Source organism: Lathamus discolor, chromosome 4, assembly GCF_037157495.1.
Source record: "Lathamus discolor isolate bLatDis1 chromosome 4, bLatDis1.hap1, whole genome shotgun sequence".
In the NCBI taxonomy this organism is placed as follows: domain Eukaryota; kingdom Metazoa; phylum Chordata; class Aves; order Psittaciformes; family Psittacidae; genus Lathamus; species Lathamus discolor.
The window spans coordinates 68275928-68294339 of record NC_088887.1 but is presented as its reverse complement, the minus strand read 5'-3'; the positions used below and the strand labels follow the sequence as shown (position 1 = coordinate 68294339).

Here is an 18412-nt window from a genome sequence, read left to right as displayed (position 1 = left end):
CATGTTGAGGTTCTCATCAATCAACACACCTAAGTCTTTCTCCTCAGGGCTGCTCTCAACCCATTCTCCATCCAGCCTATATTTGTGCTTGAGACTGACCTGACACAGGTGCAGGACCTTGCATTTGGATTTGTTGAACCTCATGAGGTTTGCACAGGCCCACCTCTCGAGCCTGTCCAGGTGCCTCTGGATGGCATCCCTCCCCTCCAGTGTGTTGACTGCACCACACAGCTTCATGTCATTTGGTAAACTTGCTGAGGGTGCACCACTGTCCATGTCAGTGACAAAGATGTTAAACAGTACCAGTCCCAGTACCAGCCCCTGAGAGGCACCACTTGTCACTGGTCTCCACTTGGATATTGAACTGTCGACCGCAATCAACTGTTTCCACCCAGCCAATTCTTTATTGGTCCATCTGTCAGATCCATGTCTCTCCAGTTTAGAGGCAAGGATGTTGCGTGGGACAGTATCAAATGCTTTGTACAAGTCCAGGTAGATATGTAGACGTGTATATAAATATTTGTGTATATATATCTGTAGGTTTCATTTAGTGTTGGCTTAAGTGAGTCAGATAAATAGAATGAGATTCTAAAATGGGAGTGGGTTCTTTTTTTATTACATTTTAAGCTACATTGCAAAGTCACTATACAAGATTTCTGACTTTTGTATCCTGTTTACTTTACAAACTTGTGTTAAAAAGAGGACTAAAAGTAGGTATGTTGCAATTTTTCCAAGTCCAAGAGACAAAGGAACAGGTCAACACTCAGATGTACTCAACATCTGCAGTCCCCAGAAACAAAAGGATACAGCCCAGAAATAGGTAATAGCGCCCACAGAAAAAAAAAGTAAGTAAGAAGAAAAAGAGCAAGCAAACAAACAAAAAAACCTCCAATGCCAATCTGAAAAAGTTTCTTCCATATTATTTTTCCATGAGAAACTTGTCTTCCTATAGAAGTGGTGGGAAAGCCTGACTGCAGCCTTTGTTAAGTGGTAGATGAGAGTCACTAAGGATGGCACTGCTACTGAAGTGGAAATGAGAACACTTTTTTTGGTGCACTTTAGCTAGTAACATTAAGAAGAAACCTTGATTTGTGAATGATGCCTGCAGGTTACTTTGATTGAGAGGGGAAATTCTGTACTAGACTCCCTGTCCTGTAGCAAGGTGTCATCAAAAAGGGAGTTATGAGATTCTTTTGTGAATGGTCATGTGCTGGTAGAATCAGCTCTGAATGATACTTGTGCTGTTATGGCAATCAATGCTCATGAATCAGAAACACTTACTGCAGTGATAAGTACCTCAGGAGACCTGACTGGAAGTAACAGCATGTGCAGCAAGACAAAATAATGTGCAAATAACATCTTCTGTGGGTTTTTGCCTTTTTTTTTTTTTCACTTCTTCAAGACTGTATTTTTTTTTCATTTAATTTTAAGTGTTCAGAAAGAGTGCTTGATTGGCACCTGAGAAGAAGCCCTCTAATTTACAGTATAGGTTTCTGCTGGGCTATCAGTCTGATGAAGGCTTTTTTCCTTCAGCAAACTGTTTGGGTCCCAGTGTTGTCCTGATAAATGTTGAAGGGGAAAAGTGAGTTGTAAAGGAAAAATGTGCAAAGCTGTGAATATGGGGAAGGAGAGCTCTATGTGCCAAATAAATAGGAAAAACAGACAAAAAAGAGATTCCTCCAAGTGAAAAAAATTAAAAATATGACATAAGACAACCCCTGAAGTGCTGCTTCTGAGCTTCTTATTGAGCTGGTTGAGCTGCTGACTGTGTCTTTACTGTGATGTCTCTGTTCACCTGAAATCTCTACCAATCTTTTAGTTTAGCAAAACTGAAAATGATAGGCTTGACGTTTAGTTACCAGCTGACTTTTCTATTGTTTCAGTGTCTGATAGCTTTGAATGTGCAAGACTTTTGAGGAGTAATTCTGTGCAGACATCCAGCTCACTAGCCTGATGAGGAAGGAAAATCAGGCAGAAAGGCTCACACCATGGCTTTTTCATGCAGAAGTTTATTTGATTATATGCATTCATAGACTCACCAAGTATGGCCCTGTTGATATTTTTATACTCCTCCCAAAAAATCACAGCACTACAAAGTACAGGAATCCTAAAGCACAGTAAAGGAAGAAAATCCCGCAATATGTGTTTTTAGTAGCTTTAAATCTTTTTCACCAGAGCAAATTAAAGCAGTTAGATGGTCTTGTTACTGTTACTTGTTAGTTAATCTTCAGTGGTAAAGGGTAAAATATAAAGCTGTCCTCTAGAGAATGTCAGGACACAGGAATTTTGTGACCTGGGATTATTTTCATATAACAGAAGAATCTTTGTTTGATATTGAATCTACGATAAAAACAACTTACAGCATCACAGTTCATAACGAAGTTACCACAGTCTATAAGGATTATTTAATCTGGTTTACAACCAGGAGGAGATTTTAAACACATTTTGCCCCATTTGAAATTCTTTTCTTTTAAATGTTTTATTTCCTTTTCAGAACTCCACCACCACACCCACCCACCTCCACCCCCCCCCCCCCCCCTTTCTGTCTTATTTTGAAAACACTGTACTAAATTGTTCTGAGATTGTAGCTCCTAAATTTTACACACAGGTAAAATAGCAGATGCTCTTCTAGCCATTCAAGAGCACTGCTAAACTACTAATGCAACTAAGTAAGAATTTGGAAATATCGGAGTTCTGCTTTCCTGGACATTATTACTATAATCCCTTTCTTATCCTGTTCCTCATTCAAACACTTTCCCAGCTGGTGCCCAAAGCAGGCCTGCAGCTGTAAGAGGCATTCCATGGATAGCAAGAGGCTAATCTAATCTCAATGAGAACGTGCTTGTTGTTTGTTTATATCTTCACTGAAAAATAAACAGTCATATATTTTACATATTGAACACTGAACTCAATATAGAATTATTATTACCTGTCATCCTGAATTTTCTTAAGGTGTTCAACACCAAAGTATTTCAGTATTTTATGAAGATGCATTTTTTTTCACAGCTTCTTCAGGAGGCAAGGAATCATGTACATGGTGGAGTATTGAAGTGTGTTACGTGTGAATAGGGCAGGGAATACCAGGGAAATTAGAAAACTTCCCACGTTCATTTCTGTAGATGGAAAAAAAAAAAAAAGTGAGTGGAAATAACTAGAAATAACTACAGTATTTTTCCAATTATGCTTTCTATACCATGGCTGATGCCATAAGCTAGAAGTTATGTTCTATATTAATAATAAAGAAATTGTCTGAAATAGGGTTTTCTTAAAGGTTTGTACAATGTTTGATCTTTCTATAAGGTTAAATCACCATATATTTATATGAGTTAAACTTCCCAAATATCTTGTTGCTTCTTTAATTTAAATAGCTTTTTCCATATTTTTCACAAGCAGCACTTCCTATTTAACAATGATGTAAAGAGTCACCAAAAATACATTTATTCTTGAAATTTAAAAAATACCTGTATCCTTTTTGCATGAAGTGTTAGTGGCATAATGCTCCTTGTACTCTGACATTCTGTGAAATCAAGGGCTAGCATGAGCCAGGCCAGAGAGGGTGCTAGTAGCTGATACCATCTTCCCATGCTTTCTTCTGCAGTGGGATAACTGCTGAGGCAGCCCCTGTATTAAGTATGTTAATTTCAGCTTTGTGCAATCACTTTGACCTGCAGGAGGTGAATCATTCAGCCATTTATCTGCTAATCAATTCTGACATCTTCGAAGAACAGGCATAATTAATCACACCTCCCTTGGCTTTGTGTTTTCACAAACAACATTGTTCTGCTCTCAAGATCTCTTGGTTTGATATAGTTGGGAGCATGCCACCTGTGATTCAAGACTGCTTTCTGTCATGACAAAGCATAATGTTGATAAAATAGCCCTTTTATTCTAATTTAATTATAGTATAGCTTTGTTTAAGATGATTCCTATTTTAGCTTTCATTGAAGAGTAGTAAAATACCGAAATTTTGCAGAAAGAAAAATCATCACAAATACTGACTCATTCAGCTGTTATCACTGGACACAGGAATAGGTTTTGCCACACTGCCTAATCTTCAAATCATATTTATTATTCTGTGGTTAGTTGGATAATGGAGTCTCCTAACTGTTCTTGTGCTTCAATATATATGTCTTCAATATAATATGTCTTGTGTAATATATAATTGCCCTGGGGATATTGATCTGCCCCATCTTTTTATTCTAACTTCTAGTCCAAGAAAGCATTACCTGAGATCTTCCATGTATTTCCAGAGGCAGGTATATTTCAGGTGGTTTTGGTGATTTTTGTAGCACTTTTCCTCCATACTTGCTGTCACATCACAAAGGATAAATCCAGCTGCACTTTCAGAACATCACATATTGTTTGATGCTGCATGAGGTACACAGATTTCATCATTTCCTCTCAGCATGTTACATTTCAATACCCCAGGTTTCTCTGATCTTAAAAGAATTATGTAAGTCCTGTCTTACAATGCACTACATGATAGCAGATCCAGAATCTGGAACAGAAGTAGGGATGGTAAGAGACAATCATTAATGTCTCTCTCAAATGTCACTAATGGACTATTTCAACTATCAAGCTGCATAGGTCTCGGTCCTCTTTCCAAATGTTTTTGTGTAATCCACTGAAACAGACCACTTATGCAATCTCTGGAGTTGCAGAGTCTACCATAAAACTAATCTGGGTTAAAGATTTCCTTACAACTTGCAGCAAGAAAGGTCCTAAGACACTGCCTGTCATAGCGTAAAACTGCATGCATGCTGTTAGGTAGATGATGCTACCCATAACCAGACTGACTTCACAGTAACATCTTCACATATCCATATAATGAGAAAAGCTGCAGGCTCTTTATGCACCTCTGAATATAAACAATCATACAACAATCATCTAACCAGCTTAACTAAGTGACATTGAGATCTCAACTGCATCTCTTGATAGTTAAGCAAATTTGAAAACAAAATCTTCTAAGTTTCACGTTCTTCCTGCTCTAATATAAATACAATCTATTTCAGGATTTCCCCCTGCTTTTCAAAACAGAGTGTACAGACTCATTTAAGTTGTCCACTTACTAAATCATTCCTAAAATAAAGATAAGCAGTTAAGAAATCACAAATTCCCTAAATCCATTCATAAATTTACAGAATATGTACTGAAAATAATGGAGATAAAGAGTTACTGTCAAACTAGAGGGTTTCAGTGGGGTGTTCAGTTGCTCTGTGTTGAAGGAAGAAAAAAAAACCCCACAAAACAAAAGAGAAGAAAGAAAATGCAACTTCAGAATACCAAAAACATGGTCTATAACATTGGTTGAAAAGTTAAGCTCTCTCCTAGCACCAAGGAGCAACTGGAGCACAATGGTACATTCTTTAAATTGTAGAATATGTTGCTTTATAAGTGAAAACACCCACATATAAAAATTGCCAAGAAAGAGAATGTGAAATACAGAGACGAAGTCAATCACATCTATTTGACAGTTTCTCTCAAGTATCCAACTATTTTAGCCAATATAAATTTTTAAATATTGAAAATTAGGACAAAGACCATGATCCCAAATTAAGGTTATATTTTTGCCCCTACTTTAAAATACGTGACAACTAGACACTTAAACAGAATGAAGGCCAGATACAATAAAAAAACACCAAAATAACCAGAAGAGAACAAGCGCGGAAGTCCAACATTCAAGAGCTATCTAAATTAAATAGGTATCACCTATGATTTTTCTTTGAGCATCTGGCTCTCTATATGACAAGATTTGCCACAATCTTATTTTTTAATTAGGCATTCACATCAAAAGAGCTACTCACAGCACAGTTCGTTAGTTGTTGAGTGGCACTTTCCACCCTGTCAGGTGAAACAGATGCCCCTCTAATCCTCAACTTGACCTGGGGAATCCTGGTCTCCGATTCCCAAGACTCCCTGTTCCACTGGCACACAGACAAGAGCACTTGTAAGAGAACTTGATATTTAGATTCTTTTCACTTCCCCTCTTCTAGTCTTCTTTCTTAGTCCACTAGACTTTTATTCTGTGCTGCCTGGTTAAAATACTTTAAGAACACTGGCAACAGCCCAAGCCTTGCAGAGCATTTAGTGCCGGAAGATACAACTTGGAATACTTATAAGGCTGAGGATATATTAAATCAAGGTCAGAGGATATATTAAATCTAGGTCTCTCATTTGCTGTTCAAAAGCTGTAAACATCAGTAACTGCATTTTAAAAGAAAGAAGCAACTCCAATTTATTCTCTAAATTAGTATTTTCTAGCTACATACCTTCAGTTTTCAAGCCCCAGGGAAGGCAGAAATCTACCTACAGCCTAGCCTCCATTGTCTCATTTCCAGAGAAGATGGAATTTCAGGAATACCCCAGGCTTAACATTTCCTCTTTGCCTTGTTTCTAGGAGCATCCTCACTCAGCAGCTTGTAAACGTTTTCTCAGGCAGGCAGCTCTCTTCAAGCACTGCAGAAGGAGCTTAGGGACTCAATCCTAGATGTTGGATTTCTTTGTGATACTCAAAAATGTCAATTTAGAGGCTCCTTTCACTTTATCATGATTGTACATCTGATAGGTATTGCATCTAAAGATAGTCTACGTTGCCAGATATAAGGTAGACCCAAGTAAATCCTGTTCTGTGTAAATAGCAGTGGTGTATCAACTATGTCCACAAAAAGAAGTGTAGTTTGGTAATTTAAATATTGAGCAATATATTTACCAATGAAACATGAAGAGATCAACTGCAAAATAGATTATTTCTGTGCCCTTAGCCTGTAAACAATCTTCCAATATAAATCAACTGTTTCAGGAAGTGTGACACAAAGGAGACACAAATCCTGCAGAAATGCTTGAGAAAGCTATCCTTTTTTATTACATTCAGACCATGAGTTGCCAGGTAATGGAGGCTGACCAGCTGCATCCATCACTTTATGGTAGAGGTCTGAATGACGGTGACTCATGAGATTTGACAAAAGGTCATTACAAAGGAAAGCATTGATTGTAACTTTAGGGGAAAAAAAAAAAAAAAAAGAAAAATAGTAAGATCCATGTATGCAAAGACTCAAATACGTAGCTGCTGCTAGTAAACTGTCCTGAATTTAGTTCAGTGAATGTATGACCAGATAGATGGGAAGAAAACCACAGGGATTCGGGTCCTGATTCAAGGGGTATGTACAGTCTTCAGAAATTCCCTTCAATTTCATAGGAATTCAAAACCCTGTGCAATTTTGAGGATCTACATTGCAGCAGACACCTGCTTCTAACTTCTGCATTGGTCTGTCCAATATTGATTTAACATCTACTTCAGTGTACCCTTATTTCCGCTTCTACATTGCTGTCAATAGCAGTTGTGCCCTGGCAGGAGTGTGTAGTAAACAAAAAAAATCAACATATATCCCAAATACCTGTCTCTACAACAAATATAAAGAGGCTAATTTTAGTTTGTATTTTAAATTTAAGTAACTCTTAGACCAGCTAGCTGTGGAAATGAGATATTTGTGGGCATTCTGCTTGCAGACATGTTCATCTGCAAATCCTCCTTTCTCCACAGCAATTTTTGAGTCTGATGGCTGATTTACATGCTAATTGATACAAAATCAACTAGCTCAAAGGTAAGATGCTGTGTGTTTCAGGAAACAGGGAAGGTGGAAGAGTTTATTAATGCTTTTCCTAAAACAAAAGCTAAAACATGACCCTTCAAACATGGTTACATACCTGCCATCAACATGTAATTTATAAATTTCTCATGAAAGGAATCTGACCGGATACAAAGTCACAAAACATGAGACAGAAATACATGAAAAAATCCAACAATTTCAGGGTTTTCTGACTGAGAATTTAAGAGCTACTCCAATGTAACCTTCATATCTGAATTTAATTTTGAAAGTAAAAATATAATTGAAGATAGTAGTTCTAGTTCAAAAATAGGTCTCCCGTCATGCAGATTCTGTGTTACTCCCCTGTCAAATCAAATTGGTGTTTGCTTTCTACTTATTTTGACAGTTGAGTAAGAACTCTATCTCTTGTGCAGCCAGTGTTAATATACACCCATACACATACTGTAAATGGACACTTCAAACACAACTGGCAACGTATGTACTACTACTTATGTGTGTCTTCTAACACTGATGTGGAATGAGTATGGGGACAATTTTGGGGCAGAATTTTCATAAAGTCTACACTCAAGTAAAAAAAAGGTACCAGTATAAGCAATCATATTTCAGCCAGAATATTTTGTTTCTTGTGCAAGGCTCGATGCTTATTGGCATCCTAGGAGTCAAATATCCACTTACATAATTTGTTATTGGCAGTAATACAAATATAACTATCACAATAGCTAATGCCTTCTGAATACATATAGTAAATAGCACTGCAAATGAGTACATTGATAACTACAGACAACTTTGTCTGTAGGATAGTGATTTACACGGTAAAGAAATGGACAACCCACTTGCCATGCACAATCAGGGTCATCCCATCAGCTCAGTTTGCCCATAGTTTCTGGATAGACACTTTCAGTGGTTGTGGTGTTACAGTATGGTGACAGCAGCAGTGAAATCCCCATTGAAACTCATGGATTTTGCTTGGGTAATGAAGAAGCCTTCCATTTTCTGGAGAGGAACACGCAGAAGCAGTAAGCTTTCCATCCCAGGAAATGCTGAGTAAAAATTTTGCTCTGGGATTTCTCCATTTATGCATATTGGCATCTGAGATTATGTCTCCAAGAAACAGCATTTCCACTGTATGTGATTTGTCCAGACTGGGAAGGCGTTTTACCAGTTTGCATTTTATTTTTTTCTTCTTCAGGATAAATATCTGGCAGAACACAGCAACACAGAAAATTAGAGTTTTCATCCTGCAAATTAACCTGTTTACTCTGTGTATTTCAATTGGTCCTTTAGGTCTAGTAACATGTGTGGGGAGAAATGATGGTATAAACCAAAAAAAAAACACCAAGAAGGGTGAGGCTGTAACTCTATAAAGCTGCTCATCTTCTGTAATTATTTACCCTTATGTAACAATGACATAAACAGCCTGTTCCTCGGAAATTTCTATCCATTCATACGATGACAACATTTTTCACTCAGTACGCCGAAACATTTACCAGAAAATATAGTGCCAGGCTAAAGACTGAAAAAAAAACCCAAACCAAATTCCCTTTGTAATTCTGCTACAAACTGCATGGTTAATCCTAAAAGTAGTTTAATTTTTCTTGTTTACCCATCTGTGAAATATGAATATAGTTGTTTTCACAAATGCTAGCATGGCTGAACATTTGTTTGCTCATATATGGGCAGTGCTTGCAATCTTTTGGAGGGAAGAACAGAATTAAGAGCTGTAATATCATTACTGAATAATAGCAGGAAAATTGCTAACTGATGTGTGAAACATGGTACTTCCAGGTCTACAACTAGGTAGAAATTTCATGCCTGAATTGCCCAGTCCAAGTCGGAAACCTCATTTACTATATTGTCTTCTATTCTTTTTGAATCTTTTAGGCTTCTGACTCACCTTGTTTTATTTTTAGTATGATTTTTATTTTTATAAATTAGAGGCCTAACTTATGACCCCAGAACCAGGGCCAGGCAGCTACCTGATGTGCAGAGGTACAGCTGGAAGGGTGATTCAGGCATCCAAGCGCATTGAGGTCATTACCTACATCCTGAAGGAGGTAGAGTGCCTACTCACAGTAAGTGGATGGAAGAAACCGGATAACGGTAAATCTTTTAACCACAGCCATACTCTGATCCCCTTCTGAGAGTTAGTTCAGCCAAAACAGTTCTATAGCATCCAGGTCCACTGTTTTTAGTTAAATATATGTATGGATTTTTGATAGTCTATTAACAGAAACAGATATGCAATTTGTGAAACAGTACCTCAAATTTACATCAGAAGTACATGGACTAAGAATGCCTAATGAATAACTGCAACAATGATGTATCTGATCATACAGTTGATTTGTGTGCGTAACTGGTGGTTGTGCTTTCAAACTAAGCATGCAGAAAGAAATGGGCTATGAAATCACACACAAAGTGTTACAATTTGGCTCATAAGATAAGTTGTAAGATACATGTAAGTGTATTATTAAAAAAAATTAAAAATATAGATGATAATTTATGTGTAGGCATACACATATAAATTCCCTGCTTTAAAATGTGTAGGGTAAGTCATAAAACAATATTTTTCTGGATGATTGCTGCATTATGGATTGATATTACATCATCACTGCTCCCGCTCAATAACAAGAGTTGGTGGTGTTTACCACTGGAATCAATACGAACCTTTCTTTTTCTTAAATATTCACCGTGTTTTGCTGTGCATGGCACTCCCTATCCCTATTTAAAAATTTGAAAAATATGGAAGTAGCAAAGCAAAAAGCTTGTAATTACTTGAATATACAGTGATATGTTTAATGAAGAATACTTTGAAAGAATGGTGGATCAATTCTCCCCACTTACCTTACAGCAATAGAATGATTCCGAGGGTATATGCAACAGAATACATACTTTCACCAAAATAAGCCATTAAATCTCTCTCCCTGTCCCAAAGCAACATCAATTACTATTTCTACATTATTCAAAGCAGAGTTTTCTCTGAAGTATTCTTTAAAAAAAAATCTTATTGGAAGGAAATTCCATGATCCCTACTAAGCGATACATTCTATGGCTTACGAAACACTTGTTACTGTCTAGCAGAACATCTGCTAGTCTACACATAAATAATGCTCTCTCTCTCTGTTGAGTCAGAACGTACCTTTCTGGCAATTTTAACCCATTTTTTATCTTATCTCTGGTGGATTTGGAGAACAACTAATTTCCTTTCAACATGTAAAAAGTTTTTCTACAAACATCATAGGATGTTAGAATATTTTTGTTAGAGATTTTGCCTGTGATTCACTGGTGCCCCAGTGGAGTTCTTGCTCCCACCTCTGCTGTCCTTAGCAGTATCCATCCTGTCTCTAACACCCATGTCCTCCATACTCCACTGGTTTCCAAGTATGCAGGGTAGCACACATTGTTTCTGAGACCTTGACTCCTTTATAAGACGTTTATAGGTGACACAGCTCTTCTGTGGCTTAACTCCGAGACCAGTGTTTAAACCAACTACTCTTCTGCACTGCTCCCCGACGCTGTGGCTTTGCATCCTGCCATATTTTCTCATCTCAAGACTGAAAAGTCCAGGTGCTTATTTCTAATTTATGTTAAAAATCAGATTAATCCTGCTTTTTTCTACTGAGGTTTCTTATTAGTCCACAACTTTCTGGAAATGGGGTGCCTAAAACCAGAGCAAGCACTTCAGCTGACAACCGATACAGGAGAGAAAAAACTGTTATTTCATGTTTCTTAAAGGGATGAAGGGTGGTGGTAGATCTCAGGTTAAAGTACTCAGTTTTGAGACAGATTGACTGTTTTTGACTGGCATTCACTACAGGACCCAATAAAACCCTCCTTCTGCAGGCTGAATCTCTTCTGTCATTCCCCAAAGCATAAGGGCAGCATGATTAACCAGCACACAGAAGACAAACAGCAACCTATGGAAGACAAGCTCTTGTAAGAAGTCACACCCAGCGGTCACTTCTTCCATGATACCCACAAATAATATCTTAAGTATAAATTGGAAAAATATTAAAACAGATTTATTCTTTTTTTTTTCTGAATCTCTTTGTAGTTTTTTATTTTAATTTCTGGAAGTGACCCCTCTGAGATTATTTTGCTCTCCAAAACACTGAACACTACTCAAGTTAACATGTACACAAAATTTCTCAGTGTCCTAAATCTAGAAACATAATCACTTTGAACACACAAACGGCTGCCTTTGCAAGGCTAAATCAGTATCAGTGATCACTTGTATGTGTTTTTGTAATTTAAAATATAGTGAGATTGGGGATTTAGCATACCCTAGCTTTTACCAGTTGCACCAGTATTGCATTTCAGTTTCTGTGTTACTGTAATAGGTTTTTTAGGAATCCTGTACAATACCTAACAGAAAAGTTCAGAAGACAACACAGAGCCCAAGAGTTCCTTCACAGTGAAGATAAAATTTACCTAGAGGCCAAATAAAATAGTTCTGAGATCTAATAGACAACCTAGATGGTATAGCAAATATTGGTGACACAATAAATAAGAACAGGAGGAACAGCTTATTGAAGTGAAGTTGGAACTGAACAGAAAAAAATGGAAAATAAATGTGTACACTGAAAAATTAAGTATGCCATGGCTTTGAAATACTTGAATAACTTACGTATCGTCCACTATTTTCAAGAACTATTTTTCATTATTTATTGAAAACTAAATTCCTAGTGTTAACTCGTAAAGTTGGTGACTTGTAAAGTTGATTTTCTTCCTAGTAGCTAATATGAGGCTATGTTTTGGACTTGTGCTGGAAACAGTGTTGGTAACACAGGGATGTTTTAGTTACTGCTGAGCAGTGCTTGCACAGAGTCAAGGCCTTTTCTGCCCCTCACCCCACCCCAACTGACCCCAAGGATATTCCATGCCATGTGACATCACGCTCGGCATATACAGCTGAGGGAAGAAGGAGGAAGGGGGGGACACATTTAAAATGATGGTGTTTACCTTCTCAAGTCACCATTATGCATGATGGAGCCCTGCTGTCCTGGAGATGACTAAACCAAAGTCAGCTGATGGGAAGTGGTGAACAAATTCCTTGTTTTGCCTTGCTTGCATGCATGGCTTTCTCTTTACCTATTAAACTGCATCTCAATCCATGAGTTTTCTCACTTTTACTCTTTCAGTTCTCTCCCTCATCTCACTGCTGGGGAGAGAAAGTAAGCTGCTGTGTAGGGTTTAGTTGCCAGCTGGGGTTAAACCACAAAAAGCTCAAACATTATAGAAAATGTTCCCTTGACAAAATTACAAAAATAGGTGGGGAAATGCAATCTCATGTTTTCCAGGAAAAGAGAAAAAAAAAAAAAAAAAAGCAAGTGACTTCTTGACATGTTGAATGCATTATTAAAATGCATTTAAAATAATCTGTTTGCTGTCTGATTTTTAGTCATGAAATAGGCCTACCATGCTTATTTACACTAGAAGGTTAAGATTCTGCTCAGAGTTTTATTGACCTGGTATTGAATTTGCCTGACGTTGTGAGCCGCTAGTTTATCACCTTTTTTGACAATAGTGTACAATATTTCCAGGAATCCTTAGTGATGAAGAGATATTTGACACAATCATATTGCACCTATTTCAGTGGCATTTCAATGGCTTGAGCAGGTTACAGTAAGAATTCAGCAAATACTCAAAATTCTGATCTTCTCATACTATAAGAAACAAAGAAACAAGACATTTTCACTACATCTTTCAAAATTGAAATCCATCATAACTCCTTACATGTATAATGAAATATATTTGGTATCATCATTGGCTTCAGGGCTTATTTTTCAGTCTTCCCTCTGAATAACAGCATGGACCTCACCTAGTCTGTAAATTTTGACAGTTTTTAATGTTTTTTTTCTGTGTGGCATCTTTCTTGAAACACTCTCTTTTAATGTGGTCTGCCAAATTCATTGAAAGCAGACCATGACTACTATGAAGACAGATTGCAAATTGTGGAAGTAATCACTCTTCTGTACTGCAGAAATAAGATTCAGGTAGATGGGGAAAGCTACTGCAGTTACAAATTAAAGGGACTTGATCCTCTCTGGCAATTTTTCAGCGTGTGCTAGAGTTCACTTGTGCAAATGGAGAGATAAGAAAAACATTGGGAAAGTCTATCGCATGGCATGAGATACAAAGAAGACCCTTATACAAAAGCTGGAGAGATAGGGCCCAGGGAGGTGGCAGCTGTAATTTGGTGACCGGTTCTGAAGGAATCCTGATTTCTATCCGTGTTTCTTCTTTCCCAGCAGAAGATAGGTGGAAGCATGTCTGTTATCTCTGCCAGCTTCTGCTCCCTGGCCTTCTCAGTGAACACTGCAATAAGGATTCATCTGTTTCTTCCCAGCATTGTCTACCCTTATGTCAATAAATTATTCTTATCTGTTAGAGTTCCTGTCATCTCCCTTGCTGACCTTTTGTTCTCTATTTACTTGAAACATTTCTTATAATTTGTCTTAACCTCTGGTGCAATCTTTCTGTCACTCTCTGTCTTTGCTTGCCTCTCCTTTATGTCACAGTGGCTTAACTTCATTTTGTAATATATATAGCCCTTTATAGTTTTTGGTTTAGGCCTTTTGCATGACCCTCATTGAGAACTTATTGTAGCTATTCCTATATTGACCTCTCTGGCCTTTTCATTTTCTTCTTTTTTAAAGCCAGGAGGAAAAAAAAAAAAAAAAGAAAAGAAAAAAATAAATAGAATTTACTACTACACAGCTAATATTCTATTTACAGGTAGCAGCCAAATTAACAAAAGTGTAACCACAGCACGAATATTTCTTTTTTTCTCTTTTCCTTTCCTTTCCTTTCCTTTCCTTTCCTTTCCTTTCCTTTCCTTTCCTTTCCTTTCCTTTCCTTTCCTTTCCTTTCCTTTCCTTTCCTTTCCTTTCCTTTCCTTTCCTTTCTTTCCTTTCCTTTCCTTTCCTTTCCTTTCCTTTCCTTTCCTTTCCTTTCCTTTCCTTTCCTTTCCTTTCCTTTCCTTTCCTTTCCTTTCCTTTCCTTTCCTTTTTCTTAGTTTTTTTTCTTAGTTTTTCTTAATTCCAGAATTCAGGGAAAGTTGATGGTTATTACATCAGAATTTTGTTCATGATCATTATCGTGGTTTAAACAAAAGTCAGCCATAAATCACGCAGTTGCTCTCTCACTCCCCCCACTTCTTGCCCTCCCCCTACTCCCGGAGAGAAGGAAAGGAGAATCAAAAAGAATGCAACTCTCATGGGCTGAGATAAGAACAATTTAGTAACTGAAGTATAACACAAATCACTACTGCTACCACCAATAATAATAATGATAAGGGAAATAACAAGGGAAGAGAATACAACACCTCACCACCAGCCGACCGATAACTCGCCCAACCCCATCCGAACGAGCACTAACCGATACATCGTCCAACCCCGCAGTCCTAGCCCTTCCGGGCAACTCTCTATTACATCCTGGGCATGACGTGCTGTGGTATGGAATACCTCTTTGGTCAGTTTGGGTCAGGTGTCCTGTCTCTGCTTCCTCCCAGCTTTTCCTCCTCCCTGGCAGAGCATGAGGCTCAGAAAGTCCTTGGTCAGCCTAAACCTTTGTGTTATTAGCTCTGTTCACAGGCCAAAAGCCAAAACACAGCGCTGCACCAGCTGCTAAGAAAGAGAAAAACTGACTGCTACTGCTGAACCCAGGACAATCATATATAAATATGATCCTTTGTAAGTTATGAACCATCAGTGCAGTGTTAGACCACAATAGAAACCCCTTCTCAAAACTTCAGAGACAGTCCTGGAGTTTGTAATCTCATCAACTCTTCTTGATTCTTTCTCTGGGTCATCTCCACTGTACTGTATCCACTGATTACACACTTCCTATGGTAGTCCTGTATTAAAATGCTTTCTCCAGTTGCCTACACTCAAAATATCCCTGATCTTGAATAATGGGAAATAAATTTATTTATTTGATGTGAAGTTTGAAGAAAGGTATTTTCCTCCTTATCTCCACTTTGCTGTTAGAAACAAGACTTCCCAGGTATAAATGGTTCTTACCAGTCTAAGTGCAAACATTTCCACTCAATTCACTTTACATGAAGTTCAAACTTTCAACTATCATAGCACTGGCTTCAGCTGTTAGAGGAGCATAATACAAGTGTATACTCAGTATTCACAGAACTCATTAAATAATATGTCACCTTAATATACTTAAAAAAATTCATATGTCATTTGTCTTTAAAAATGTATATGAATACATATAATTAGAGTAATTATTTAGATTTATAGCTTCAGGTCTTTCACAGCCCCTTGTTAATTTTACCTTAGTGTATCTGAACAATGACTAGAGGTATTATTTTCTTGAGACACATCTAAAAAGTCAGCAAAAATACCAAACTTATATATTCAGAGATTTATCAGTAATGTCTTGTAGTATTACACTCTTAGGAGCTTAATTTTTTTGTTTGTCTGTTTCTTCTTTTTTGTCTGTCTGTTTCTTCTATTTCCTAACTATCTTTAATATCTGCTTTTGATTCTTTATACTTAAAGTGTATAATCATTTTCAGTGGCAAATAGACAATTCAGTTTCTTAAAAAAACCCCAAACCAGTTTTTCTTTTCAGAAACCCTTTCAGTGTTTGGTTTGTTTGTTTAGAGTTTTTTGTTACAAAGCAGCTACATAAACATGTGGTATATGACATTAATGAAAACACCCTAATGTGATGTCCAAGCTTCCAGGCAGCTAAAGACTCTTTAAAGGCTGGTCATTGCTCATTATGTAGGGCTAGCACCTCAGCACTGTTAATAGTCCATCAGAATTCAGAGAAGCATGTAAACACTGCACACAATACAAACTGAGCTGGCATTTTACATGTCTTATAATACAACCTGAGGCACCTTTTTTCATGTTTCCCTACAATGGCTATAGACATTATTATGAAAGATCTGAAACAGAAGAAAAACTATCCCCTCAAAATCCGTGTTATTACTTCTGCTCTTCAGAACACAACTCTTCTTCTTCTCCTCCCTCTTCAACTCCCTCTTCTTTTTATTTATTTTATTTTCCCCTCAGGACTCTTTCAAAAGCTTTAAACATCTTCTGTCCTTTTAACACTGTTTCTTTCTTGTGTTTATTCAGAAGATTGCATATGTATCCGAGGTCTGTAACTGTCCTCATTTGATGCTTTCAACTGTTTCAAACTTTTTTTGCACATCTGCATTGTTTTGTGTTGCAAACTGCAAATTTTCTGGATTTCATAGTACATGTTTTTGCATCTTCTCAATGCATATGCTTAACACTTTGGCTTTCTCCTATATTACATCATCAAGTTTTTCCCCCATGTGACTACTTTTGTTCTTTGCTCCTTCATGGCTATTGCACAGATTGCTGTAAGGGACTGCACCTGCTGAATTCCCAAAACATCTTGTGCTTTTATTCACTGACCAGATCCATATTCTAACCTTGCTTCGGAGTACACAAATCTGCCTGAAATGTGAAAACTCTCCTCCATATGCCCTATCTTAAAAACTGGAGTAATTTCAGCTATCAGTCTCCAGTTTGAACTCCCAAGTTTCTAGCTCTTTGCCTGAATACAGTGCTCACCTACAACGACACAATCTTAACGCACAAAGATTTTAAGCATTTGTTCACCAAACCTTGCCACTGGCATAGGGCTAGGTGCTTCCTAACAATTCTAAGCATACTGAGATAGAGAGGCTCTACACAAAGCATGGAAGATAATTCCTAAAAGTTAAAAAGATTTTAAAATAAACTTTCTGTTGAGATTTCCTTTCCTTTGAAGTGATTTCTTTTTTCTTTTGGCTGGGCTTTAAGGTACATTTCTAATATTAATTCCTAAAAAACCACTACCTTTTCCTCTCATGTCTTAAAATGTCTTACTTTTTTAGTTCTTTCCTTATTCTTCATGCATCACACACCTTTTTGTTTCATTGCTAATAAGTGTCCACTCTTAATTTCTTCCTACTAACTTCAAATAAAAGGTTTTATGTTTGTTCTGCATTTTAATGCATAATTTTACCTTGTGAATCACCAGTCAGTAGACTATTGGCTATTAACAATTAACTATTGACTCAAGAATTGGTAGATACTTGGTTCAGTCCTACTCAGCCACCATGAATCTCTGAAATCTGAAAAAAACCCTCATCATTATTACAGCTTTGTAATCATGACCAGAAGCTGAGCTGAGAGATTTCATAGATCAAGAAGGTGGAGAGAGTTCAAAATTAATGGGTGTACACTAATTTCCTTTCCAAACTATTGCAAAGAGACAGGATTAGAAAAGTCCTTCATATTCTAAAGCATGTATTAATATCTTGAAACAAGACAATCAGCAGCATCCAATTAATCTGTGTTTCAGGGATCACTTGTGCTGTGTTCTGAAACCTACAGTTTAGTTATTCCAAAGGATGCACTTCATTTCCTTGATATCAGAGTGAGAGGTATTGGTACTCTAATTCAATAGCCCCTCCTAATTAAAAAAAAAAAAAATTAAAAAAAAAATTGCTAGTGTGCATTGTTAGTTTTATAAATTGTTTTGTTAAATCATAGAAAAATTAACAATTGCATGCTACACACTTTGCCTCGTAAGTTTACAGAAAATTATCTGAAAATGTAATTAATTACAGTAAATGATCATGTTTTGAGAGGGTTGGTTGAATATTAATGAGACTTGCATTCACAGCACAGTACTTACTTTTACTAATGTCTTCCTTAAGACTGACTCTTGTAATGCATTTTTTAAAACCAGTTTTCATTAAAGTTCTAGTTCTTTGTACACAGTTTTATGATATGCGTATATTTTAAACTACCCTTAAGTCCATT

At 37.1% G+C, this 18412-nt stretch overlaps 1 long non-coding RNA gene across 1 annotated transcript; it reads right to left on the bottom strand.

Moving 5' to 3' along the window:
• Positions 1 to 2021: 2021 nt before the first annotated feature.
• On the bottom strand, positions 2022 to 3586 carry LOC136012708 (uncharacterized). Its single transcript, XR_010611916.1, has 3 exons — positions 3462 to 3586; positions 2930 to 3113; positions 2022 to 2107 (listed from the first exon to the last, which is right to left on the bottom strand). It is a non-coding gene; the product is annotated as an uncharacterized LOC136012708 (long non-coding RNA).
• Positions 3587 to 18412: the final 14826 nt, after the last annotated feature.